This window comes from Cotesia glomerata, linkage group LG2 (assembly GCF_020080835.1).
Source record: "Cotesia glomerata isolate CgM1 linkage group LG2, MPM_Cglom_v2.3, whole genome shotgun sequence".
Classification (NCBI taxonomy): Eukaryota; Metazoa; Arthropoda; class Insecta; order Hymenoptera; family Braconidae; genus Cotesia; species Cotesia glomerata.
Window position 1 is genome coordinate 4,128,948 of NC_058159.1, and position 27,921 is coordinate 4,156,868.

The window sequence follows — 27,921 nt, forward strand, 5'->3', positions numbered from 1 at the left end:
TGCAAACGGTTCAACGTGCGGTGGGACACTGCCGGCCAAGCTCTACTGAAACCGACTGAAACTACTGCCTCTACTCCTCCTGCTACGGTTCTACTCGGCTGCTGTGCTGCTTCTGCGGATAGCGGGTGGCAAGCGTACGATATATAACTCACTACAGACTGCTGTACTGTAACACAGGACGGGCCAGCTTTGTGTACCGGACACATACAGTAGGCTAAGCCAAAAAATCGAACTTTTATTTCAAATTTAACTTTTTAATTTGAGCTAAAATTATTTTAATGTAATATACTTAATTATTTATTAATATTTAATTATTTATTAATGAAAACTTCAGCTTTTGATTTGAGTGGAAATTTATTAAAAATTTAATTATTATTAAATGAAAAAATTTGGAGTAAAAATTAAACTACACTGATAGAAGGATTTGTTTATATTTACAAATCGACGGTCTTATTAACAATTTGTCTCTCTTTATTTTTTAGAGGGTGATTTTTTAACATTTTGATGTAGCCATAATCGAATTATAAATTATTTGAATGATTCAAACCTAAATATTATATCTCTATTAGATAATAATGATATTAAATGGTTTTTTTAAAGTGATAATAAATTTTGAACTAATTGTTTTTTTCGTACAAATAGAAGATTCTCTAAAATGGAGTTAGACAATTTGCTAATTAGAACGTCGAAATATTTGTTAATATTTAACAAATCATTTATTAGAGACCACTTTTTAGTATTAAACAAATATTTCTTAGTATTTAAAAAGATTTATTAATATTTAATAAATGAATATCAGATTTATTGAATACAAACAAATCATTTTAAATACTAAGAAATATTTGTTTAATACTAAAAAGTGGTCGCTAATAAATGATTTGTTAATTATTAAAAAATATTTTCAATACAAATAAATCTTTCTATCAGTGTATGACTAAAATTAATATCAAAATTGTTTTAAATTATATTTATTGAAAATTCACTTCAATTAATTTATCATTTTATAATTGAAATATTGACCTCGTTGAAATAATTTTATTTTACGTCTGCACCTTTACAAACAATTATTAAAAAATCGAGATATCTACCGAAAAAAATTTCAATAAATTTTTTAATAAATTTTTTTTTACTAAAAAATTGAATTTCTAAAAAAAAAAATATTTTAAATGCTCGAGGGTAAATTTTTTTCACTCAATTAAAAAACACAATGGCTTACAAAAAAAAATACTTTTGATTATTCAATCAAACTACTAAAATAACCCAAAAAATCTCAATCAAACAATAATTCCGACTATTTTTAACAAAAACAAAAATGATATTTTCCAAAATATAAATTCTCGACAATTTTTCATTCTTCCAACATTTATATAAATACATCCATACACATATATATTATCAGTAAAATAAGTAGAGAGCCGGGGCCGGGGCCGGGACCGGGACCCCTTGTGATCGCGCGCACGTGCGTGCATGTGTTGGCGTGAATACACGCGACCGCGCCATCAGCTCCAGCTCACCAGCTCAGAGTTGAGACACGGCTGTTGTGCCGGTTACTACGCCAATGGCTCAGCCCGATACCGAGTTTAACAGCGAGCCGAGAACAGAGAACCGAGGGCGGAATATAGCCCAACATCTGTCTCTGTTTCTCCATAAAAATCAACCCTCCTTTCTCTCAGTCTCTCCCGCGTCTAGATCCAGACAGAATTCACCCATACTGTTGCTCGCCAAACCAATACCAGCTGGCATGCACACTTAAACGTGTCGGTCTCTTTCCAACTTGAACATTACATCCAACATCCCGCAACCGGGAGTATCATATATATACATGACAGCTTTTTATCTTTTTCTCTCTTTCTCTTCTTTGGTATCATCAGATCGTTGCCGGGACTTGGTGATAGTGCATGGAAAAAAGAAAACTCGAAAAATTACAGTATAAAATGTAAAATCGGTCCCGTCGTAATCAAAACTACACGGAAAAAAGTAAACTGTAATAAATAACAGTCGATTTATAATAAGTAATTATCAACTGCTAAAAATTACCATCTCAAACAGTAAAATCGTGATTTTACTGTTCACTTTATAATATTTACCATTTAAACGTTACAATTTACTCTTTACATGGAAGAAACTACTATTTCAAACAGTAATATTTGCTATGTAAATGTCTAAAATGTTAAAGTATAATAATTAAGAATTCAGACTTTGATATTTATCATTTCGTACCTAAAAAATGATCTTATGATATGTAAAAAGTATAAAATAAAGTTAGTAAATTTCTAATACAAGCAACGTCAATATTTACAAAGTAAAATGGTAAATTTTAAACGCAACCCTAAAAATCAAACTGTAATTATTGAATTGCTTGGACTGGTAAAATGTATAATTTAAAAGTAGAATTTTTACTGTTTCAAATGTTAAATTCTCCCAGAGTGAAACCCCCTTCTCTTTTATCTGAGTTCTCCTTCTCCTCATAATATGGACTATATATTGAAATGGCAATTTTTACTGTTTGAAACTGTAATTTTGTAAGATGAGAGTCGTTATTTACTATAGTGACAGCTACTAATCACCTATTTTGGATATTAAATTATAAATTGTGGCTTTTATACTTTCTACATTAAGTTCTGTAATATTTATATTTTTACCACCCCGATGTCCGCTTTACTGTTTGAAACTATAAAAATTAACCGGAATCCGAGTGAATATTACAGTTTACTTTTTTCCGTGTAGAAAAATTACAGTTTGAAATAACATTTTTGTAAATTTAATTTTTTAATTTAATATTCAGAGCTTTCAATATAAATATTACATTCTACAATGTAATTCTTATAAAATCCGTAATAATTATAATCTGAAACTGTAATTTTTCCAGTTTTCATCAAGAAGCGCCACGTTGCATTATATACTGTAATTTTTCGAGTTTTCTTTTTTCCGTGTGACCCACCAAGTTTCCTCCTTTTTCTTCGCCGTCTTTACTTGGTCTGAATAGAAGTAAAACAAAATAAAAGGAGTACAGTCTCTCGTCTCTCCTCCAGAGAGTACTCGGAAGTTTGGATCCTCCCCCTGCCCCGCGCAAGCGCGAGTATATATATATATATATATCGGTGAACATATCGCAGCCTCTACTCCGATTCCGATAGTAATACCGAATAGCGAATAGGGAGCTTCTGCCAGCGGGTTTTCGATGGAATTTCCCGGTGACGGTGAAAGAGATCGATATCGATCGACAGCTCCAATCGGTCTGGTCTAGTCACTAGTCTGTAGTCTGGAGTTCTTGCTAGCTGCCGGTGGTATAGAGGATGCTCTACTAAAGAGACAACGAAACTTCTCCATGAAGTAAGTAAAGGTATAGTACACATGTATGTGCCACTATTACTATTGCTTTTGCTATTATATGTAATAGTGTGTGTGCGTTATAATGCTCAGCTGAAAGCGTCTTGATCGCGAGCTGGTTGCTGGTTGTCGTCGCTCAAGTGTTCTAAACATCCGGGCGACTTCCGCGAACGGTTTGGATTCCGCGTACTCCGTACGGTGACGTTCTATGGTACTATCAAGTATGTAGTATGAAGTATATAATATATAGTTATAGCAAGTCTCGACGCAAGCTCGTTCAAATGGCTGCATGTTGACGCGTCGCCGCTCTATATAAGAAGACCCCGGGGAGTTATCAACGATCCGACAATTCTCGACGTCACACATGCTGACAGATAAATGCCGCCTATCATACAAACCCGTTCGGAGTATATAACTCTGTAATACCGAGCTCTTTATATAGTGTATGTATATGTACATACATGTGGGTCATTTTGCACTGTAAAAAATTCAAGGAGTGGATCGGTTTTAAGTGGTTTAATCCTTTAAATTCACTCCGGGGATTTTGTTTGAATTAATAAAGAAAATTCCACGATGTGAATTTTTTTTGTAGAATGAAAATATTAAATATTTGTTATTAGTTTAAAGTTAAAAAGAAGATTTGAAAATTAATTTTAACTTTTCTATTAGTTTGATGTAAAAAATTAATAATTAAAAATTATTTTTACAAGTAGCATTTTTTGATAAATTTTCTATAATAATTTATTTGTTAATAAACCATAAAAATTGTCATATGTAAGTTAATTTTAATAACATTAATTAATTTTTATTTTTTACTTTTAGAGAAATATAATATTTTCAAATTCAAACTATATAAATTGTAATTTTGTATATGAAACTCGTTTCAGATAAATAAAATTTTATTTCAATCTAAAAACTCCGTACTTTTGAAGTCATTCAGACTAAATCCAATATTCACTCCGTTAAAAAAGAGTCCAAATTGTCCCAGACTGTCCAAATTCAGTCTCAATTTTTGCAATGTATATAAAGTTGCTAAAAATTTTCTATAAAACCCAAAAACTACACAAAAAGAAAAATTTCTTGACTGGAGAACAAAATTCTTGGCTCAAGAAAATTTTCGAATGCCTGAAGGAAGACCGAAGTTGTGTTGGCCGAAGTAAAAATTTTTCTTGAAATTCTATCCTTGGTGGAAGTTATTTTTTTTAAATTCAAATTATTATAAATACTTGATACAATAAATTTTTATATTTGATCAAGATTTTTAGATACTTTAGAGAAGCAGCGTCACCTACTTCAGCTGAGAAAAAAATTTTCTCACCTTGAAAAAATTTTTCTCTTGAATATTTGATACCCATTTTATATTATTTTAGCGTGCAATAATACATATTGAATGAAAAAAAATGATTTCATATTATTTGATCTTCCCATTTGACATGTTAATCAATAAAAATATTAATGTAAATATACTTCTATCTTTATATTTAATTTTTTGGAGCAAGAGAGAAATTTTCTCAAAACAAGAAAATTTACTTTTATCAAGAACTAAATTTTTTGGAGCAAGAGGCTGAATTTTCTCAAAACAACAAGATTTTCTTGACTTAAATAAATTTTCTTGGATCAATATACGTATTTCTTAAAGCCAGAAAATTAATTTTTTGGAATAAGTGAATTTTTTTGTGTCAAAAAAAAAATTTTTTTTCGCTCAAGAAAATAATTAGGAAGAAAAATATTTTCTTGGCTCAAGTGAACCTTTCTTTCTGTGTATCGAATTCGAAAAAATAAATAATCAATGCTTGAAATGAAACCAATCATAAAAAGTTTTTTCAAATCCCACTCCTGCTCTACGCTAATAAACTCATGTATGCTTTTACATATCACATATAACATTGACGTTCAGTCCCACCAAAAATGAACGATTGAGCGGAAATAATTTTCGGGCGTCTGTAAAATCCCGTTGTCATCCTTCTATACCAATCACTAACTAAAACTACTGATGCATGTGTGAGTGTGAGTGTATTTCATGCGTGAATTGCACCGGGATTGGGAGCTATTATAAAACGAAGCAAAGACAGCCTATGTATCTTACTCTTACTCGTATCAGTACAAGCCCGGGACGAAACCGGGAACATTTGCTCTGCAGGAGGCGGGTGCTGTATAACACCAGGCACGAGGCAAAAAAGGGGACCCCATACATGGGGGCCGGGATTATTAAAATTCTGAAGGGGGTCTGCTGCTCTGCTCTCCGTTTCAGCTTTCATCCGTACATAAATATACTTCCACACACCAACAATTACACTCACACTTGCTCACTATATGAGCACATAGGAGCCCTACTTGATCGTAACTTTTTGTCTGTCTCTCATCTGACGTTCAGCCTACAATATATCTCTTGGTGTGTGAGTGTGTGTACCTGATAATTGGATGTGTGTGTGTGTGTGTGTGTGTGTGTGTGTGATGTGTACTCAGCAGAGCTGCGGTCCATGTTTGGCGGATAAAATACCCCCTACAATGATCCCAATCAACGACAGCGCCCATTCATCCGGTCTGAACTCGTATCAGGGCAATGCTAGTTATAGTGTGTACTCTCTGTAATACGTATACGGCTCCATGTCGTTTAAGAGTTTACTGTAGTCGAATTGAGAATGGAGAGAAAGAGTGATATCGATCGGCAAGAAATGGACGAGTGACTTCTCGAGTGGTGACCGATCCCGCACAAAAACCAACTAAACTCTACTCTTTTATTTCATTTGTCTTTTTGTTCTGCAAGAGTCCATCTGGAGCCTATACTTTTTTAAAGTTTAACAATAAACAAATTTTTTTTAGTGTTATTTGATTAAAATTTGAGGGAATACGCACTTAAAATTTTTTTTAAATTTACTCTTTTTCAAAAGTTAAAAATTTTGAATATCTTGTTTCCAAAACTGACCAAAAAGTCAGTAATTAAAATTTATCAAAAACAGCTGAGATCAGTTTCTAATTTTTGAAAAATTTTCTTAACAATATTCTTTAGTAATCGATTTAAAGATTAATATTTTCGGCAAATATTTATGGTTTTTATAAACAATTTAGGACTCAAATTTTCATCGAAAATTGATAATTTTTTTGGGAACCTAGCATTTTGTTGAGAATCTTATACAGAAACTAAACAATAACAAATTTTGCGTCATTGCGTCAAAAAACTTAGTGTTAAAAATTTTTGTGTTAAATATTTAACCCAAAATTTTTTGACGCAATGACGCAAAATTTTTTACTGTGTAGAACAATAATTATTTGTAAAAAAAAAAGAACTTTTTAATAAATATTAATCAAATAAAAAGCTTCTTCAAAAAAAATGATCAAAAATACACTTTTTTGGCCTCCTTAATTCTTACATTTCTTTAGATTTAAAAAATAATTAAAAAAAAATGGAAATTTTGAATTTAAATAAATAAATAAAAGACTCTGAGTGACCTAGGGTTTTGTTTTAAATTTAAACAGTCACATTAATTGGGAATAATGAGAAGGGTTCTGTCACCCAGACAATACTCAACATATATTATCTTACTGAGTCTAATTCTCAATAAAGAAGAGTATGAGTATGAGTGAGTGGGCAATATAATAGGAGCGCTGTTAAAATAGCCCGCAACATAAGGTTCCTCCTCAGTTCCCAGTCTGAGACTGAGACTGGTGAGAGCCGACGGCACCTTGCGCAATCTAACAACACAATATATTGTACGTGTGGATTGTGTATAAATATATATACTTAGATACTTAAACTTACACAGAGAAGAATTGACTCGTGAGTTTCTCAGGCGACTAATCTGCTACCTGCTACTCTCATCCCAAGGGTCTACCAATTGTCGTGTCGCAAGTATAAAACATTCCCTGGCATTATCCACACAGCTTCGATTGTGTCGCCGATAAACGAAATCCCTTCGGTAATTTGAATGTCGAGAAAAACGTCTCCGACCCTAGAAATATAAATATAAATAAAAATAGACCAAATAAACATGTAAACAAAACAGGTACGCTAATACTACTTTGGATATTTATAGTCTCAGGTGGGTGCTAATCTGTTGGTTCTTTACTTTTGAATCTAAAGTTAATTGTCACAGTTTAGAGTTTACATTTTTAAAATCCAAAAATTTACAATTTATACTGCTCATTTAATTTTTTATCAAAAATATATAACTAATTAATACAACAAAGTAAAAAAAAAGAAATTTAGAGTTTTAAATTATTAAAGTAATTTACATTTCGCAATATTTCACTTACTCAAAGATTTAGCTGTTATAAAACGCATGCTCATACAAAAAAAAAAATTACTGTATATATTTAATGCATAATAACCAAGAAAATAGTTTATTTTTTCATTAATTATTATTAATAAATTAAAAACTAATTATCAAATCTTTTGGGAAGTTTGGTTTACAAATTATGTTAATTATAAAAAAATACACAGAAAGAAAAATTTCTTGACTAGAGAACAAAATTTTTGGCTCAAAAAAATTTTCAGGTGCCTGAAGGAAGATCGAACTTGTGTTGGCCGAAGTAAAAATTTTTCTTGAAATTCTATCCTTGGTGGAAGTTATTTTTTTTAAATTCAAATTATTATAAATACTTGATACAATAAATTTTTATATTTGATCAAGATTTTTAGATACTTTAGAGAAGCAGCGTCACCTACTTCAGCTGAGAAAAAAATTTTCTCACCTTGAGAAAATTTTTCTCTTGAATATTTGATACCCATTTTATATTATTTTAGCGTGCAATTATACATATTGAATGAAAAAAAAAAGATTCAATATTATTTGATCTTCCCATTAGACATATTAACCAATAAAAATATTAATGAAAATTTACTTCTATCTTTATATTTAATTTTTTGGAGCAAGAGAGAAATTTTCTCAAGACAAGAAAATTTACTTCTATCAAGAACTAAATTTTTTGGAGCAAGAGGCTGAATTTTCTCAAAACAACAAGATTTTATTGACTTAAATCAATTTTCTTGGATCAAGATACGTATTTCTTAACTTAAAGCAAGAGAATTAATTTTGTTGGAATAAGTAAAATTTCGTGTCAAAAAAAATTTTTTTTTTACTCAAGAAAATAATTAGGACAAGTATTTTCTTGGCTCAAGTGAACCTTTTTTTCTGTGTAGGAGCAGAAAAATTTTTTCAATGACAGAGCTCCGCATTATGAGTCGTGCAATTAAATTTTCCGCAAAAAAAAACTTATCAACTTCTTCCTTAAAATTCAACAACCGGTTCATAAATCAAAAATCGCTCCCAAAAATTCCGGTCTCATTCTCTATACTTCTTAGCAAACTTTTTGGTTTTATATTTTACATTCTATAAAAATAAAATAACTCAGGAGGAGTAATATCTCAAAGTGTCTACGAGCCGTCGGACGGCAAGTCGTGCCCGTAACATTAGAGAAACTTTAAAGCGCCAACACCCAGATACATAGTTGTACCTACACCAGCCAGATCATAGATTAAACCAGTATAGCCGAGCAGTAACCAGCGATAGTGTATCGAGTAATCATGTATATAATGTAGTGGTGTGTATGTAGCGGCTTAGTAGCTCGGAGGAGCCAAAGGGAGCAAGAAAACCAGCCGCAGTAGCAGTAGCAGTCTCTACTCTATTCTGTACTCGAGTAGAGGCAAAGACACTAATTACATTCTCCTCACCAATCACCGGGATAGGACATCGAGGGGATCCATGAGCAGGCGGGTTTCACCACGCTCCTCTAGAGCTGTGTCTGGACTACCGCCAACACTCTACGGATTAAAGCTTCTTGGCTTTCTTAGAACCAGAACCATCAGAGACTTCCAAGTGTTGGTGTCTCCTTTTCTCTTCTCTTTCTGGCTTGGTCTGTATATGTAGACTCCTTCACTCCTTGACGTAGTTTTCCAACTGGAACACGACACGGCGCATTCACGTGTTATGTCTCCACACTGACCCACCCGCCTTGTGTTTTCTTTATCTCACTCCTCAGCTTAAGTTACAAAGACTCATCCTCTTTTAGCATTTCTTCCTTCTTTCTCTGGATTCCGTTGCCCACAAACTTGCAGTACACCCACGAAAGCAAACACCAGCACAGCAAGAGTTTGTTCGCTACCTCTTTTACCGCTTTTATAACTTTGTTCTTAGTCTAAGACGTCGCTGGGGATTGGAATAAGGGATAGAAGATAGTATATATAGTATAGAGTACATAAATGGAGTATGTAGGGAGTTTAAGTCGTCACGATAGCGCCAATACACCCACACAACACACTCACAGCTCAAGTTAACAGTGAGGAGTGAGAAGTTGGCTCGGGCTGGCTTATAAAACCTGAAACACTCGCAGATACTGAGACAGACACTTTATGGTGTGGTTGGCTGACGCCCCATGTGTGATAGACTGTTTTATCGGTGTGGGTGTGGGAATAAACTCTAAGTCTAAGTCCTAAGTGTCGTTGCCACGTATTCTTGTCACTAACACTCCAAACTAACCGAATATAAGTACAGCGTAAAATAACAAGCTCGCAGATGTATAATGTACTGAAAATGATCAGGATCAGCCAGTTATGGGGATAAAAGATAAGCGAAAGAATCGTTTGATTCTTGAGACGCCTTTAATGGTGGTTGGGAATCGGAAAATGGTTATCCGTAGATTCGTGAAATTTTTTTGTAGATATTTTGATGTTAGATTTGAAAATAAAATTTTATAGTAGAATTACTCTTTAAAACTAATTGAGATTTTTTTTTAAAAAAACATTATTCTGTCTAAGAGATCAAAGATACAAAAAAATTAATAAGGGTTTTTTTAATTAAGAATTTAATTTCCCAGAAAAAAAATATCTTATCTTTTTTTCGTATCTACTCGGTTTAAAATAATTATAATAAGTAATTATTTTTTATAAAAAACTGAAAACTTTGATTTAATAAAATAAAGTCTAAAAATTTTATTTATAAAATTAAGAACATAATCGGAAATAAAAGTGGACAGTAATTCCTCCAAGAACTTATAATTCTGCAAGAGGTCAACGTGGCTAAAAGTGGGCTGCTTTCCAGGCAGCGGTAAATAAAACATCAAAAGAGTAAAGCATCGCGAGCTCCAAAATGGGAATTTACCTTTCGACTATAGTTCCTAACTTTTATTTATATTATATTTACTCTTACAAAATACAAGTTGTACTGAAAACTTAGTCGTTTACCACTAGCTAACACCAAGAAAACTACAGTGTAATATAGAGCCTAGCTTTTATTTTATTTACAAAAATAACCCGACCTTTCGCCTGGCAGTTGACTCTGCGGTTGACCTGCCAGAGGATCATGCGGTGTTGGGAATTTTGTTCATGCGGTAAATTGCCCTCGAGAAAGGAGCAAAGCCCAAAAAAATAACGATAGAGAACTAAAGTGAGTAAAGCGTAGGAATAGTTTTAAAGTTTTGTTATTCCTTATTCTATATATCCGAGGGAATAGAGTTCACTAGAAAATATTAACTGACTACTATACTGTACACTATACTAACACAGAATTAAAAAGTCTATTTTAAACCCTTCATCAACACAGCTACATAACGGAGATTACAGGGTATTAACTAATTCAACACTTGTTATCTTTGAAATACCTGAAAATATCTTGGCAAACAGCGACAAAGTGTTAGTAAGAGTAATTACCGGGTGTTATTATTTAATCCCAGAGAAATTTTAACAAAAAAAAACCCGAATCGAAATTTTGAACTTGCACCAACACTTAGCTCAAGATAACTTTATTTGATTTATAAAAAATTTAACCTTGATTAAACATAAAGATTGATTTGAAATTAAAATTAAAAATGCAAGTTCATTATTTTTACTCGAGAAACAAAGTATGAATTTCAAAAGTCAACAGATTAATTTCTCTGGGCTCAAATAACAAAAACACAAGTCCTGAAAAAGAAAAAAATCTTTCTATCCCCGCGACGAAAAACAATATCGCGGGAAAACAAAGATTGTAATTAAAAAACCACTAAAAACACAAAAACTAAACAAAATAAAATAAACAGTGACAGTATTTGTGTAATCGCTGATGAAATAACTGAGACTGACTGGACTAAGCGATTCACTCCCGGTAACATCCCCTCCGATAATTCGCGATGGACCAGTTTTAGATCTTCCAGATTCTCACGGGCCACAACAAGGAAGAGATTGCTGGCGAATAAATTGAAGGCAGGAAAAGCTGTGGATGCTGTGTTATAAAGTATAAAGCAGAAATAACAGTGGAAGTGGTTGTAGTAGTGGAAGTAGTAGTAGTAGTAGTAGTAGTAGTAGTAGCTGAGAACTGGACAACGGTCAAGCAAAGGTCCCGCGAGAGTTGGATGAATCGTGGGGTTGAGAGCTGATCTGTGGATCGAGAGAGAAAGGGGTGGCCATTCGTTCAATTCTGGTTTGATCTGCCGACGGATGGAAGATGGAAGATGGAAGATGGGATAGGGTAGATGTTGAAGTTGTGCCAGAGTGGTCATCGCGTGAGAAAGCGCTGTCAGATTTGACCTCTCGGGTGAAAGACTCTATCCACAAAACGTATGTCATCTATCTCCTGGCTCTCGATACGTGGGTGTAAATGTCTTTTTCTTTTCTCTCAGCTTTTATTTTTATTTTTATATATTATTTATTTTTCTACATCGTTCTTTCCCTAATATTTTTTTCTATTCTCGATTTTTTCTCCCAGATATAGCTCTACTGATCCAGAACAATTTTTTTGATCCCAGAGCACTCAACTATTTTCTACGATATATAGTTGCTGTCTTATTTTTATTCTTATTATTATTGTAGTTAGTTATATCAACACACGAAAAAAATTATTGATACAAGAAAATTGTTCTATTCAAAATTTCATTGCTTAATTGTCCTTAAAATTTTTTTGGCACAAGAAATTCATTTTTTTCTGCGTATTTTTTCAAAATCAGTGAGCAATATTTCTCAAAAATGGCTGATAAGATTAGTTTTAAATTTTTAGACAATTTTTTCAACTATAGTTTTCAGTAATTGATCTAAAAATTAATAAATTTCGATAAATATTTTAACTAACAATTTAATGTTAAAATTTTCATTAAAAATAAATATTTTTTTGTGAACTCATTTTATTAAAAATTTGATTTAAATTGCTATAAAAGTAATTGTACAAAGTTTCTTTCATATTTATACATTTTTTCATATATAAATGGTTTCCTAACGCAACCTCGTATCTCAAAAATAACAATTCTAGAGATGAGGTGAAAAGTAGCTTATAAAAAATTAATATTCATCTAAAAACATTATTTATCAACTGTATTTTCTAAAAATACTATCGTATTTATTATTAATCTGGTAAATATTTTTTTTCAGTAACGCGTTTATAATTAATTATTAATTTTTCAGTTGAACCCTTTCACCTTCAAAAATCGAAATACGTGGTTGCATTAGAAAACCCTCGAAATCAATCAATTAAAAAGCTCCTTTAGAAAAATGATCAAAAAATGACTTTTTTAGCGTTTTTGCGAAACAACCTGCGGAAACAAAAGATAGCTTTTCTCCAAAAATAATTTCTATATATCAAAAAAGCTCTCCTATCAGTGTACCAAAACGTCGTCGGCCATTTCCCCAGTACGAAGAGATACATACAGTGAGAAAATTCAGCTCTATTCATGAACTGCGAAATAGTCCGCAGACACTGAATCACAAATGAGGATTGAAATTTATGCAAAAACAAGATATCAATCTGGGAGTCGAGTGTGAATACGTTCAAGCAAAATGACCAAGTGAAGATGTGCTGGTTCTTTGATGCATGTGTATGTGTATATATATATGTAGATATAGAATATGAGCAGTTGGTATCAGTATTAGTATTAGTATGGGGAATTATAATAGTGGGATGAAGTAGTTGCAGTGGAAAGTAAAGGAAAGGAAAGGAAATAGAAGTTGCTGGGAGAAAAAGAATAAGTTGAAGGAGGTGGGAAATAGAGTGGGACAGCTTGAACAAAGGTGGCTGTGACAAAAGAGCCAAGGACCCGGCAGTGCCAGAGGGTGGATGCTGGATGCTGTGGAGTGGGATTGAACGTTAGTGGAGGAGTTTGCGAGCACCGGAGCACAGAGACGTGGTAAATGGAACGCGCGACGCCGAGAGAGTTTTGCTGCCACTGCTGCTCCAGACTCCCAACCCGACCGAGACAGAGGCCGAGGAGGATGAAAGTACTCACCACAACGTTTCAGGGGTTGAAAAGTTCAATTGCGCGTATTTTCGTACTGACGGCTGATGCTGGATCCGGCTTCTTCGTCTCTTTATCGCGAGCTAAAATCTAGCTAAAGATCTCCAGACGTTTTTAACTTTTGTCGGGGAATTTTTTATTTCTTAGAAAGATGTAAGGGGTTTTATTAAATTTTTTTAACTTTTATTGATACACACTGATAGGAGGATTTTTTTTATAGTCAATGAGCTTTATTAATTATTATTAATGTTTTTTTAATTTTAGAAAATTTAATAAATGTTTATTAACAGCTAATAAATATTTTTAACTGTTCATAAATATTTATTTGGAGCCTAGAATAAAAAAGAGAGGGCAGAAATTATATTTAGAGACTTTATATGTAATTTTTATTAAATAATTGATTTTTATATTATTAAATTAGTATTTTTCTCATTAAAAAAATATTATTAAAAGTTAAAAAATAATTTCTTATAGTTAGAAAATTTTTAATTTGTTTACAAATAAATAAATTTGTTAACAGTAAGTAATTTCTTCCATCAGTATATACAAATAAGGCAATTAGCAAACAGAATAAAAGTTAATAATTACAGCAAAGTTACAAGTGCAAGGGTGCTTGTAACTTGTAACTCGTAAGAAGAAGCGGTAAAATTTAATGGACAGCTTGCTCCGAGCAATACTTGTTTCGTTTCGTAAAATTCGCAATATAATATAATTTTTGGTTTTATTATTTGAGGAGTTTGAGCCGCGTTTGCGCTGTGTCTCGTCATCGGATAATCGAAGCTCGTAAACTACCTCACGGGGGATGCGCAATTTTCTATTCGCCGCACGGCTATTACGGTTATTTATTTCCTGAAACGTGAGGGACGTTTTTGGTGGCTTTGCTCGTAAAAAAAATTAATGCGGTTGCTTACTTTGATAATTATCACGCGGCATTTACGATTTCAGGCGCTACTGTTCTCGGTTTTTAATTAATAAGTGTATACCTAGCTGTCCCCTCTAATGTCCCGGTATAAACAGGAGTCATTATCGTCATCTGAGACTTGAGTCTAATAATAATAACAAATAACAACTACCGTTGCCAAATGATTACAAATTAATTGCTCTGTAAAAATTCAATGGGCAAACAACATCAGCACACACATTTTATATACAGTTATATATACCACGAACATTGTAATCATGTCTGGCTCGTCTTGAACTCATTAGCCGGCGACTTAGTGACTCTGTTTCTCATTGCGATGTACCGAGTGTTCCTACTTGAACCAACTAAATAACTAACTCATGTTTTTTTAATCACCGAACTTCATCCATAATTCATCAAGTTAAATCTACGACTTTGCGTTCGACGTCGGCATAAATATATAGTACAATGACATCTAAATAATATCAATCGATATTATATATAAATTTTGATAAATATGTCGCTTTACTTATGCTGGATAAATTTTTTTGTTTAGAATATTCATTATTTTATATCACTACACTTAAACAAAAATAATAAAATAATGTCTTGCGTTTTTTAAGTTTTATTATTGTTATTTTTATTATTTTAGGAGAAAAATTGAAAATACGTAAAAAATTATCAGACACCTTTTTTGTAAAAAATTAAATTTCTAACAAAAAAAGCCCTTATCAATTTTTTATTTTTTAGACAGAATATTGATTTAAACAAAAAATTAAAAAATTTTATTTTTATTAATATTTAAGTTATCGTCCATATTTTAAAATATTTAAATGACTAAATCTTGAGAATTTTGACAATAAATGAAGATGTTAAATTATAGGAATTGCAACATTTCGCTGATTTATTTCAGCTTCATCAGGTGAACTAAAAATAAAAATAATTTACATGTAAAACAAAATAAATTAAAATAACAATAGTTAATCTTATGGTTATCATCCTCGTCTGATTTTTACAAAGTCAATAGATGTAATAGAGTTATAGATGTAATAGAGTTATAGATGTAATAGAGTCTTAACAAATTGTTAATATTGTACACTGAGAGAAAAAAATACTTTTACTCAATTAACAATTTCTTGGTTCAAGAAATTCGCTGACGATCAAATATTCTATTATTATTAATTATTGATTTCTGAAGTAAAGAATATCAATAGCTTTATTTAAATTAAGTAAAAATTATTTCAATCAATTTAATCATTTCTTGAGCTAAGAATATATATTCTTGAAAATTTTCAAGAACATAAATTCTTGTATCAAGAAAATTTTCTTAATAAAAGTATTTTTTTTTCTCAGTGCAATTTAAAAAGATGTTTGAGATTATGAATATGCTGTTTTACGCTATTACATCTATTGACTTTGTAAAAATGAGACGAGGATGATAACCATAAGAGTAACTATTGTTATTTTAATTTATAATTTTAACATCTTCATTTATTGTCCAAATTCCCTAGATTTAGTCATTTATTTTTATTATTGTTAATATTAATTTTTTCTAAATTTAGGGATTAAAATTATGATTTTAATAGTTAATATTTTTGACAATGTACCACTAATTATTATCTTACAAAACCGCGAATATGCAAATAAATCTAGCTGCATGGCAAAAATAAAAATCGAAGAAATATGAAGAGTAGGTGGAAGCAGAGCAGTATAAGCTGAAGAATAATAATAATAACTATAGCAATAACAGTAAAAGTAAGGCAAAACGAATAAGAATAACCGGAATGGAAGAACAAACCGCAAATAATTCGTACTCGAACGCATCGCGGTAATGTGATTAATGCGCGTTACAATACGATTGAATGAGCGTAGGTTTTTTTTTATCGAATAAAACGAAAGGGAGAATAGAAGGTGTCGGATATACGACAGCTGTAAGCCCCAGGGGAATACGAGTCCTCGACTCCTATCGAGCCAAGCAGTACAACCACCATCATATCACATATATATCTATAAAGGGAACATCAACTACCGTCATCACCGCCAGCTACCCTACCCTCACATTAGTATGGCATTGCGACGTGACTACTGCGCCAGATAGAGCCATGCTGCGGTGCATGTACATATCTCCGGGCAACCCTTGAACGGCCTGTTCACGTTCTACGTCCCCCATACTGACACACAATACCAAAGAACGGCAATATAGATCCATATATGTGTGCTGAATGTTCCATGGGGGCTCTCCTAAATGCTAAACACTCGGATTCGCGAATAGCCCGCTGCTGGATAGCGCTTGCAGCGGATAGTAGGACAGTGCAAGTTCTCGCGCCCCCTCGACACGAGCTACTGATATACCCGATGACGTGCCCGGGCATTAGCTCTAGTGGGTACGTCTGTACGTCTATACATCCATTGTATGAATCACGTATTATGTATTATGTATTATGTATTGAGTGTCGTGTTGTATGTATATATATGGATGCATGAATGTATGGATGTATCTCTGACGGATATACTGGATGTATGGATGCGCATTATGCCTTTGGGCTCAGCGACAGCTTCTACTACAATGCCTATTCGATTGTTCTGCGCTTTCCTGTCACCCACAACGGTTCACCGACACTAATTCGAGCGATTAAGTTTAATTTCACTCGCACGACCGGACTCCACCCTCGCCCTCATCCTCTACCCTCTACTGGCAAATTAAAACAGGCGTGAGTCTATATTGACTATTCGACGTATGATGTAACAAATCGCTTTAATACCAAACACTAAATTATTATCAAACCCACTCTACTGTACTCTATGTACTTTTTGATATCGACTCGGTTTTTGCTGGTGGATTATTCTAACTTTACATTAATCATTGATATTACAATTTGCAGATGTTTCAGGACTTTTAGGATTTTTTTTGTAAATAAATTATTTTAATGAAATATTGGACAAAATTGAGGTCCAAATCATTCAATAACTTGAAATTGATGTTTTTTTTTTTTTTTTCAATATTAATTGATTTTCTTCAATATAATAAAAAAGACCTGTTGACTACAGATTCAAGTGACATCTATATAATTAAGAGTAAAAAAAATTTTTTGATTATATTTTTACGTGATTGAAGTTAGCAGATGTCTAACGAACTAAAAAATTTTTTTATAAATAAACTATTATCAAAAGAACAATTTTTATTTCATTTTCATATCCAGAAATTTTAAGAATCTTAGAAAACAATTTTTAAAAATATTTTTGATGATGAATAATTATTTGGAGCAATTTCGAATGGTTTTGCCATTTTTTTGATTTCATTTTTGATACTTGATCTTATCATAGTGGTTTAATTTAAAGAAAATTAATCAAAAACTACCCAAATTGTGTATATTATGATAAAAAAATATCGAAAAATTAATGAAAATTTTTTTAATCACAATTCCAAGACAAAATATTTGAATTCAAAGTTAAAAAGAACAATTTTATTCCTTGTAACTAAAAAAAAAATTTGGCTCATACCAGACACTTGATATATAATAAAACTCAGCCGAAATTCAATATCCACTTTATTTTTAGCCGTTCCAATTTCTTATCGCAACGAACCTCAAAAAAAGAATGTCTGAATAGTGCCACCCGCAAAAAGTCTGATGATCCAAATTACCGTTTGATCGGCCGGATACCGAGTGTCCTATCTGGGAACTAAAAATAGACCTCTGACCACAAAACCCGAAAACATAACCCGGAAAAATCAATATTAACATTATCCCCGAATAAAGATATAAAGTCCTCCTCGAACAAGAGTTCGAGTTCAAGTTGGAGTATTTGGAATAAAAGCAACCAAAGAATCGGCGAGGACGATCGATGACAATGGCGATGATAGAAGCATCAGAGCCTTAGCCTCGTCGGCGTCATTAGAGATGCTTGACACCGTCCCACACATTTCCACCATCGACCGTCTGAAAGTTTCCCTGCTTCAACACTTCCGCCCTTCGATCTACTTCTGAGATATCCACTCTCTCTTAGAGCTCTTCTCCATATAATAGTAGTATACCTATATACTTATATATGTACATCCTATCTTCCTTGCACCCCATCCCCAAGCAGCCCTGCATCACGTTCTCTGGTGTACTTCCTGCTCAGGCGTTTCAAGCGCCGACGGAAAATAACCCGCTACGCCCAGATATTTGTTTTTCTTTTTTCTTATCACCATTACGCTTCTCATACATACAAACAAACTTATCGCCATTCTACTTCGAGCTCCTATTTTTAAATTACACTATTCTGAAAGTTTCTCATCGTAGATATCTACATATATTATACATGATACATGATACATGATATGCGCCACACGATACGTAATACATGTGTAAGCCCATCCTGATTTTTTAATTAATCGCCTGCTAATTAATCACCAGCTACTGGAATTATTTCGTTATTATTGATGGGAATTTTCTGACCATCTTTAACAACCATTTGTTGTTATTATTGATAATTTTAATCAGAATTCACCCGGCGGATAAATAAAAGTAAGAAAAAAATGGAGGTTGCTTGACTGCTGCACCCGTTCGGTGAATCGTATGCGAACTCGACTAACGAGCCAAAGCGGGAATTATAATTACAAGAGTCGATGAACCGTCGTGGCTTTTCGTTTCGAACACAACTCGTCCCACCTTCCATTCTGGCCGACTCTATACTCTATACTCAATACTCTACATACACCGTACCCACATTATCGTTTCAACCGCACGTACTTATATCTATGTGTGTATACCAATAACCAGGTTCTGTAGTGCACATGCTTATAATAATGGGTCGCTCGTTTTACTGGAAACCCGTAGAATTCCGAGCTCCTGTGATGGGTTTCGGTAATAGTCGTCGACATAGCGGCGGTCGAATCACGCAACCATCCAATAATATAACCAAGCCCAGAACCGAGAGCCGAGAGACGAGAGTCAAAAGTTCAAAACCCGTTAACTTTTGTCAATCTCGAACGACATCTAATGAAAGGTTTCATATTAATTAATGAAAGTGCAATTTTCTGGTACGCATTCTCGAAAATTTCAAAGTTCAAAAACATTCCTGCTTGATTCATGATAAAACTCTTCACAAATTTTTTATTATTTTGTACACTCACTTTTTAATTAAGGACCTGAATAAATATTTTCTAATAGTTAACAGAAATCTTTCAACTCTAAATAAATATTTATGTACAGTTAATAAATGATTCATTAGCTATCCCCCATGAAAAAAAAAATATATATATATATCAAAAAATATAAAAAATATATTTTAAATACAATAAAAATCTATAAAAAATATATAAATATATCAAAAATATGTATAGTAAATATATTTTTAATAACTAACTTTTGGCCGATTTTCATATATATTTTAAATATATTTTAGATATATTCAAGATATATCTTAAAATACATAAAAAATACATAGCTAAAAATATAAAAAAAATATATATTTCGAATATATCTAAAATATATTTGAAATATATATGAAAATCGGCCAAAAGTTAGTTATTAAAAATATATTTATTATACATAATTTATATATTTTTTATAGATTTTTTAGATATTTAAAATAAATTTTTTATGTATTTCGACATATATTTTTTTTTCATGGGGGTATTAATAAATATTTCGCCGTTCTAATTAGCAAATTATCTAACTCCATTTGAAAGAATCTTTCATTTGTACGAAAATACAATTAGTTCGAAATTTATTATCACTTTATTAAAAACCTATTTAATATTTAATAGAGGTATAATATTTTGGTAAGGATCATTCAAATAATTTATAATTGTACTATTACTACATCAAAATATTAAAAAATCACCCTCTAACAAAAAGAAGGATTTAGACCAATTGCTAATTAAATTGTCGATTTACTGAATCATCTAATGTTAAAAAATCATTTATTAACATTAAACAAAGCTTATCAAATAATAATGAATAATAAATTGTTTTGTCTTCAATTTTAAATTCACTCTCTAAATACTTAATACAATAAATTAAAATTTACTCCTCCGAAATCTCGTAGTCGGCCAGAGCATTTAGAGACGCTGGTTGGTCCACAAAGACAAAGACAATTAACCGTAGTATCCGCTATAATTATTCGGCAGAACCTCGAAAGCTTCTCACGTTTCTGGGTCTGGGGTTGGACATGCGGGCCGCCGGAAATTGGCCCTGGAGCTGAGTAAGGGGGAGATAGCGGTTCCGATCGACCCTTCCGATTATATCGGACGTACCACCAGCACCAGCACGTCCTTCGATATCTATACCTATAACCCGAGGAGTAAAATCTATAGATCCGTGTATGTGTACTTGTTCTCATCCCTTTTTTCTTTTTTACTTTTTTCGTATTTATTCTGGTATCCCCTTTTTATTTTTTTCAGAAACGGTGGTTGCTCGAACGAAGCCTCCTGCTCTGGTTCAGTCCTCGCCCTCTTGCTCTCCGATAATTTCGGCTCAAGCTTTTATTCCCGGGATTGGATTCGAGCGACGTTGGAAGCAGTGAACGCCGTCGGGAACCTGCAGTTCCGAGTCGAGTATAGAACCTAGTACGAGGGTCGACAGCCAGAGTTGGAATTGCGTGGGCATGTAGGGTGGGAATTGTTGCCGCCGCGTTACGCCAACTCTACTCTGTATATGTGAATTTGTGTGTATGTGTGTTTGTAGCCGACTCAGTTCAACGTTGTGTGTTTTCCATTGCCTTCATCTCACTCTCACCCGTCCTATCTGAAACTCTCTCGGCAAATCGAAACTCTCCCGGGACGACCCTGTGTGTATTTTCCGGACCGAGGAAATCCCGTTAACTTATTAGTAAGTGGGCTCATCCCCATATATATTCTGTATTCTCGCCTCCATGCAACCGTCGAACCCGGTTCCTGGTACTTAACGTCTTGCGTGACGTTTCGTTAAGGATGTTTACTCTTAGATGCTCACCACACACTCACACACTCACACACTCACACCCTCAACCCTAAATCGTGAGCCCTAACAGTATACATTTTATTATTATTATCCTTTTCCTTTATTCTTTTCTTACCCCTATTTTTACGCCGATTTATTAAAGATGGAACACAAGAGAAATCGATTTATTCAACGACAATAGCTTTTCAGGTCTTCAAATTTTATACTAATGTAATTACATCTTTTTATTTGTATTTTTATCCGTGAAAAAATCTTTTTACATGGCTGATTTTTATGTCAAGCCATATGAGGTTGAATAAATTTTAAACATAATTTTGTATTTTAATATATTTTATGAAAATGTGTACGCCGATTGTCTTATTTAATTAAAATTTAAAATAGTGAGTGATTTCTGAATTTAGCTACTCAAATCAATTTACACTGACAAAAAATTAATTTGATTCAAGAGGAAAAATCTTGATCCATGAATATCATTTTTAAAAGTTTAATCTTCTTGAATCAAGCAGAAAAATTATTAAACTACGTACTTTTTCTTGGTTTGATTAAATTTTACTTGATTCAAGATGATAAAACTGTAAAATAAAATTCTTAGATCAAGATTTTTACTTTTTAATCTAATTAATTCTTTTATCAGTGTTTCAATTTTCATATCAAACCATATCAAGATCTTTAAATAATAATAAATGGATATATTAAGCCTCATAAAAAATTTTTTTCACAGTAAATAATTATGATTTGTTGTTAAGAAATACTTTCAACACTTTTTAATATAAAACCAAACAGTGTTTTCTCAGAAATGCAAGAAAAAGCAATTAATTTCTCACAACCAAGTTATTTTCGACGATTTTTCTCTCCCATTGATCAGAAGGGGAGGCATGCAACATAAAATAGAGTAACGCGGTGAATCGTCAATACCACTTGTTCTCTCAGCAGGCGCGGATAACAATTAATTACCGAGCGTTTAATTATCGAAACCTTGCAAGTAATACTACATCATCTAAAATGTTGAATACTCCAAGAACTGACGGGGTATAAACTACGATACTTATGTGGTGGTGTACGAAGTAAAACAGGCGAGAGGGGAAGATGAAGCACACATATATAGTACCTCAGCATATAAAAGGAAGGAGCGAATAATAAGGAGAGCTTCGTCTTGTAACTTGATATTTTATGGTTGCATGTACAACTCTCAGCTCTCAGCGTCTACTGACATTTAGCTCTTGTGGAAATACTCAACCCCCGACGGTCGCTCGTAATTAACTCGAGTTTAACGTCGACGAGTAAACTCAGCGGGCCGCGGATGTATAAATACTTTGGCGGTGAAAAGAGCAAACGAGAAGTTGAGGATAAAAGAGGAGCTTAGACTGGGAGCTGTGAGGAAAGAGCACCCGAGCGCGAGTAATGGAAGCTGAGCTGAGCAGTCAGTACAGAGTACAGAGAGTACTATACTATTATATACCATTACACAGAAAGAATAAGAATCCACAAGACGTTTATTCATCTTTCTTCTTTCACCTGCGAATTGCGAGCCCTTGACTACCCGCGAGGACGCTTTGCTCCGATACCATCCCATCTTTTCGCCTCTCGAGGAGTTTTAACCTGTTGCGATGGCACACAACTCACCTATCACCATTGATCTTTTTATTTACTTCCTGTCTAGCCAACACATACTCCGACTCACACTCGCTTAGCACTAGTCGAGAGTTAGAGCAGCAGCAATTGTAAAAATTTAATCTCTGTTCTCTCCCGGTAGGGCCCGTCTATAAATAACGAAAGCGAAACGAAAAACGCGGAAAGCTAGGGAAGAATAAAAATAAAAATAAAATAAAGAGGCGAAACATTTCCCGGAAAACGTACCAAGAGCACCAGAAATAAAAAAAAAAAAATAAAATAATAAAGGACGAAAGTATAAGAGTGAGAATAAAGAATAAAAAATATCTGCAATGTCAAATAATCTCCAGCAGGCAAACGAAGGGGAGGAAAATACTGTAAAGGATGACGGTACAAAATGCATGAGATATTGGAGAGGAGAATGGGCGCATAACCTGGTAGATGCCGTGGCTGAGCTGAGCAGAGACATATCGCCGGTTCCTGGTTGCTGGTTAGGTTGCCTTGGGGGAGGAGCTATCAGTCCGTGGTGTGTAAAACTTGCTCGCGATGGTCCGTAGTCAAGAGAAGTGAGGGTGAGGGTGGCGTTGGGAGCAGAGACGCAAATGGACGGAAAAGAGGAGAGAACAACCCGGATAGTGGATCCTGGATGAGAGATAGAATTCCAACCCGTCTCTGGATGAGAGCCAACATCAACCCCGAGTGTGTGAAACTTGCTGGGACTGAGAGATGAGGGACCAGTCGGGAGAAAGTGCATCCCCTGTTTTAGAATGGGACGGCTGCATCAGAGGGAAAAATGAAAAATTTATAAAATTAAAAAAAATTTTAAAAAGAGAATAGAGGAAAGAGAAAGAGGAATAATAAAAGTGAGCTGATGAGTTATGGGAAGGGAAGAGAGCGGACTTCCACCCGCTATTGCTAATCAGTGATCGATACTATGCTTTTTTTTTTTTTTTGATAATATTAGGCATTTTTTTATTGGAGAATAATTATGGAGATAAATTAGAAATTTTTTACAGTATAGTTGGAAAAAATTTGCGGAGTGAATTTTGTGCTTTTTAATTCTTACAGGTAGCATTTTTCTAATAAATTCTATCAATAATAAATTATTTGTTAAGAAGTTATAAAAATTAAAATCAATATAATCACTACTAAAAAAAAAACTCTAGATTCACTCCGTTTTTCATTCCTTCACTCCGAGTGATGGGAGTTAAAATTCACTCTTGATTTTTAACCGTACATTGTTGAAAAAAATAAAAAAACTAATACCGAGTTCCAGATTCCAGTTACTAAGACACGCCTATCTCTGAATTCTGAATAATATTCCGCGAATTACCGGAAAATTAAGGACAGTTCTTAGAGTTTGGAGTCCTCCAGTTTGCCGGTAAATGGACTTGAAGCTGAGTGGAAGCAGAACTGAGTGGTAAGCAACCAGATATAGAGATATCAAGCTCTGTTAAGAATAACTGGAGAGGAGGAGTACCTTGGCCCGTTTGGAGACCGGAAAACTAGCGGAGAGGAATACGAAGATACGGCGAGCAATTGCATTACTGGTGGAGGTGCTCCAGTGAAGGTAGTCGCGCTCACTTAATTCTATTTCGATATCCTCGCAGTACACTCCTGTCGTTTCTTTTACTCGGTCTTTCGGTCTCACGGTCTTGTCTTCTCGGCTCCAGCAAAATGACATTTTCTCTCCACTTAGTCTTTTTGGATTATCAATCTTCAGGCACTTTTCTCTAGGTTCTGTTCGGCAGCACACCAGTCTCTCGCTCAACTCGCTTTTGTGCCCGACTTAAACTTTCTTATTCATCGTACGTACCGGGACATTTTTATTCCTATCATAGGAAATCTATTTTTTCCTTTTTCCTCTTTCTCTTTCTCTTTCTTGCGCTCAGACCTTGCATTTATTTGATTTTGATCTCCAGACGGCTCGGAAAAAGGTGTCAGAGTGTATACAGCCTCGATATACACGTATATATCTATACATATACGCCAAAGTACGTGGAGAGAAGATGAGAGTCCAGATTGTGCAAGCAACTCGATCAGCCGGTCTATAATGAAATAAGGCCTGTAATGGGCTCTCGCTGGAGTTCCTTAACTTGGTCCGAGACCCAAGCCCGAGATGACTTTGACGTACGGTGAAACCATTAAACTCTCAGAGTATCATGTATATTCGTTCCCTTCTACATATATATCTATCTCTATCTCTGTCTCTTTATCTCTTTCTCTCTCTATCTGCCTTTTACCCTACACCTAGCCAGATACAGATACAGAGCACAAAGCGAAAATTTCAGTCGCAGCTGGAGATACGGTACGCCGCTTCCGGAATTATTTGGGCAGGGCACAGTTGCGTGGGTGATGATCATTTACCATAAAGACCCATTAAACCGAGCTGCGTGTTGCAGTCTAGGTTTTCCCTTTCTGCGCTGAGAGTAGACAAAAAATTAAAAATACTCTGACTCTGCTGTGAAATAATAACAAAAATAAAAGAAAAACAGGCGTATAAAAAACACCCGTCTCTCATTTTCCCAGAGTGCACTGGGATTTTTCATCGCCATTAGTGACTGTCACTTGTGCTTCTTCATAACACATTCCATTCCCACTCAGTATTTGTTTTGCCGTATACACCCTCACACTTTTGCTGGATAAATATACCGCCCAGTAAGGGTATAGGTGGCGTAAGTTTAAATTCAGTATACTGGTAATTGATTTTATGGGATGATTGAAATTATTTTTACAGGTTGACAGCTTTTATTTGAGCCATTGCTGTCCGATGCTTTTATATATTAGTAAACTTTTTGAATTATTGAAATTTCATTGATTTTATAAGTGATCAATGAAAGTGATTTTATTGAAATTTGTTTTATTTTATTGTTATTAGCTTGTTTTTGTTAGATTAATCAGTATCTTTGCAACACTGATAGAAGGATTTGTTTATATTTAATAAACTTTATTAACTGTTAATAAATATTTATTAAGTACAATTTATTAACTGTTGATAAATATTAATTAATGGTTAATAAATATTTGTTAAGTACAATTTATTAACTGTTAATAAATATTAATTAATCGTTAATAACAAATATTTATTTAAAATCAAAAGCAAAAATAGCAAGTTTATTTTGACACTTTTATAACCTTATAGCTCGAATAAGTGATAATAATTAAATTCACTAAATAAATTAACGTTTTTAATATTTAAAAATATAAAAGATAATTATGACCTGCAATAGAATTTTGTATTTTACAATAAACGTTATTATGTATAATGTAAAATAATTAATCGAAATAATTTATAAAGATGATTTTTGTTTATAAGCAATCTTTATATCATATCACATTGCAAGCGAAACAAATTGACGCAACAAAATATTTATTAACTGTACAAATATTTGTTAACTATTAATAAAAGTACTTCCCTCCCAAATAAATATTTATTGAATGTTAAAAAATATTTATTAAAATTTAATAAATTAATTGTCTTCAAATAAATTAAATTATTAATAGTTAATAAATCCTTTTATCAATGAACAGAATCTTTTAGCGTAATTTTTACAATAACTTTAAATAAATTTTTCATAACAAAATAAATTTTCTTTGATAGTTCTTATTTTAATTATTCTTCACTTTTTAGTTTGATTTGCTATTAAACCGTATTTTTTAATTATTCAAACTATAATTTTTCTAATGGATAATTCTGATGATTCCCAATAGGATCTATCATCTAATATATAGTAATAGCGACAAATATTAATTCGTTGGAGGGTAGCGAGAGCAGTCTGCAGTTAACCATGATATAGTTGAAGGGTGAGTTAAAACATGGAGCTGGAACCAACACTTGTACTGGAACAACAAGCATCCTCACAAATAGCAGAGTAGAGCAGAGATAGAACCAGCATACGTGTATAAATATATACTTAAACAGCCCAAAGTGCAAGTATGTGTATTTTAGTACCGTCGACAGTCTGCAGTCTGGCTCGCATTGGTTGCACTGGATAGAACGACGCATTGGTGGTCCTACTGGTACTGGTACTGTGGACTACTGGGACGAAATACCGCGTAGCATGTTCCATCGCGGCAGCACACGCTTGACCATCATTTTAATGAAGATGTAATTACGGGCGTTTCGACGCTGGAATCAGCAATGCAAGCCCACCAGCCGACACATCCCAATGCATTATTGGCTGTGTTATTCAGGAAGTTCTATATATGTGTAATACACATTGTGTATACATATGTACAGATCCAATGTATTTATATCCATCCCCATCCTCACAAATAAAATACAATGTCATCGAAAATTGAGATATCACCGAGTGTTATAACGTTTAATCACATAAACACATCCATCACGGGTTCACGCGGTATCCTATAATGATAATTATGATATTAAAATGAAAATTCTCGGGAAAGTCAAAGTAATTTTAACTAAATTAATCCTGACGAAATTGATAGTAAAAAAATTTTTTGATTTTTTTTTTTAATTATTTATTGTAGAAAAATATTTCAAAAATTTGCACCTGTAAAAATTTTGAAAAATTTAGTGAAAACTATTTAAATAAATTATTTATTAAAAAAATCTGATTACTGAAAAATATATATTGAACTTAATACCGGACAGAGATTAAAATGTTTTAAAAGTTAATATTTTAAACTAATTATTCAATATAAGTTTAAAATTTTAATATCGGTTGGAGAAAATAGCATTCAATTTCATTGAAACTTCTTGATACAAACTTCTTTTAAAACTAAAAATAATAATTATAATATTTAAGTTAATTTTTCGGGAAAATTAAAGTAATTTTTACTAAATTAAACCCTGACGAAATTTTTTTAATTCTTCCTGACGAATGATTAATTATAAAATAAATTTTTAAAAATCTTACACCTGTATAAATTTGGAAAAACTGTTCGAAAATTTTTTTAATAAATTATTTGTTCAAAAAATCTAAAAATTGAAAA

General features: G+C 33.0%; 1 protein-coding gene across 2 annotated transcripts in view; it reads right to left on the minus strand.

The window, feature by feature from the left end:
- Nucleotides 1-27,921, minus strand: part of LOC123259414 — a 93,884-nt gene that overhangs the window by 53,048 nt on the left and 12,915 nt on the right. Inside the window, exons 1-2 of one of the 2 annotated variants that reach the window (XM_044719923.1) lie at nucleotides 10,927-11,004; nucleotides 7,091-7,280 (exon numbers count right to left, since the gene is read on the minus strand). The gene's annotated coding sequence lies outside the window, so the exon portion shown is untranslated. Of the gene's footprint in view, nucleotides 1-7,090; nucleotides 7,281-10,926; nucleotides 11,005-27,921 lie in introns of those variants that run through there. The other variant, XM_044719922.1, reaches the window with a different exon arrangement.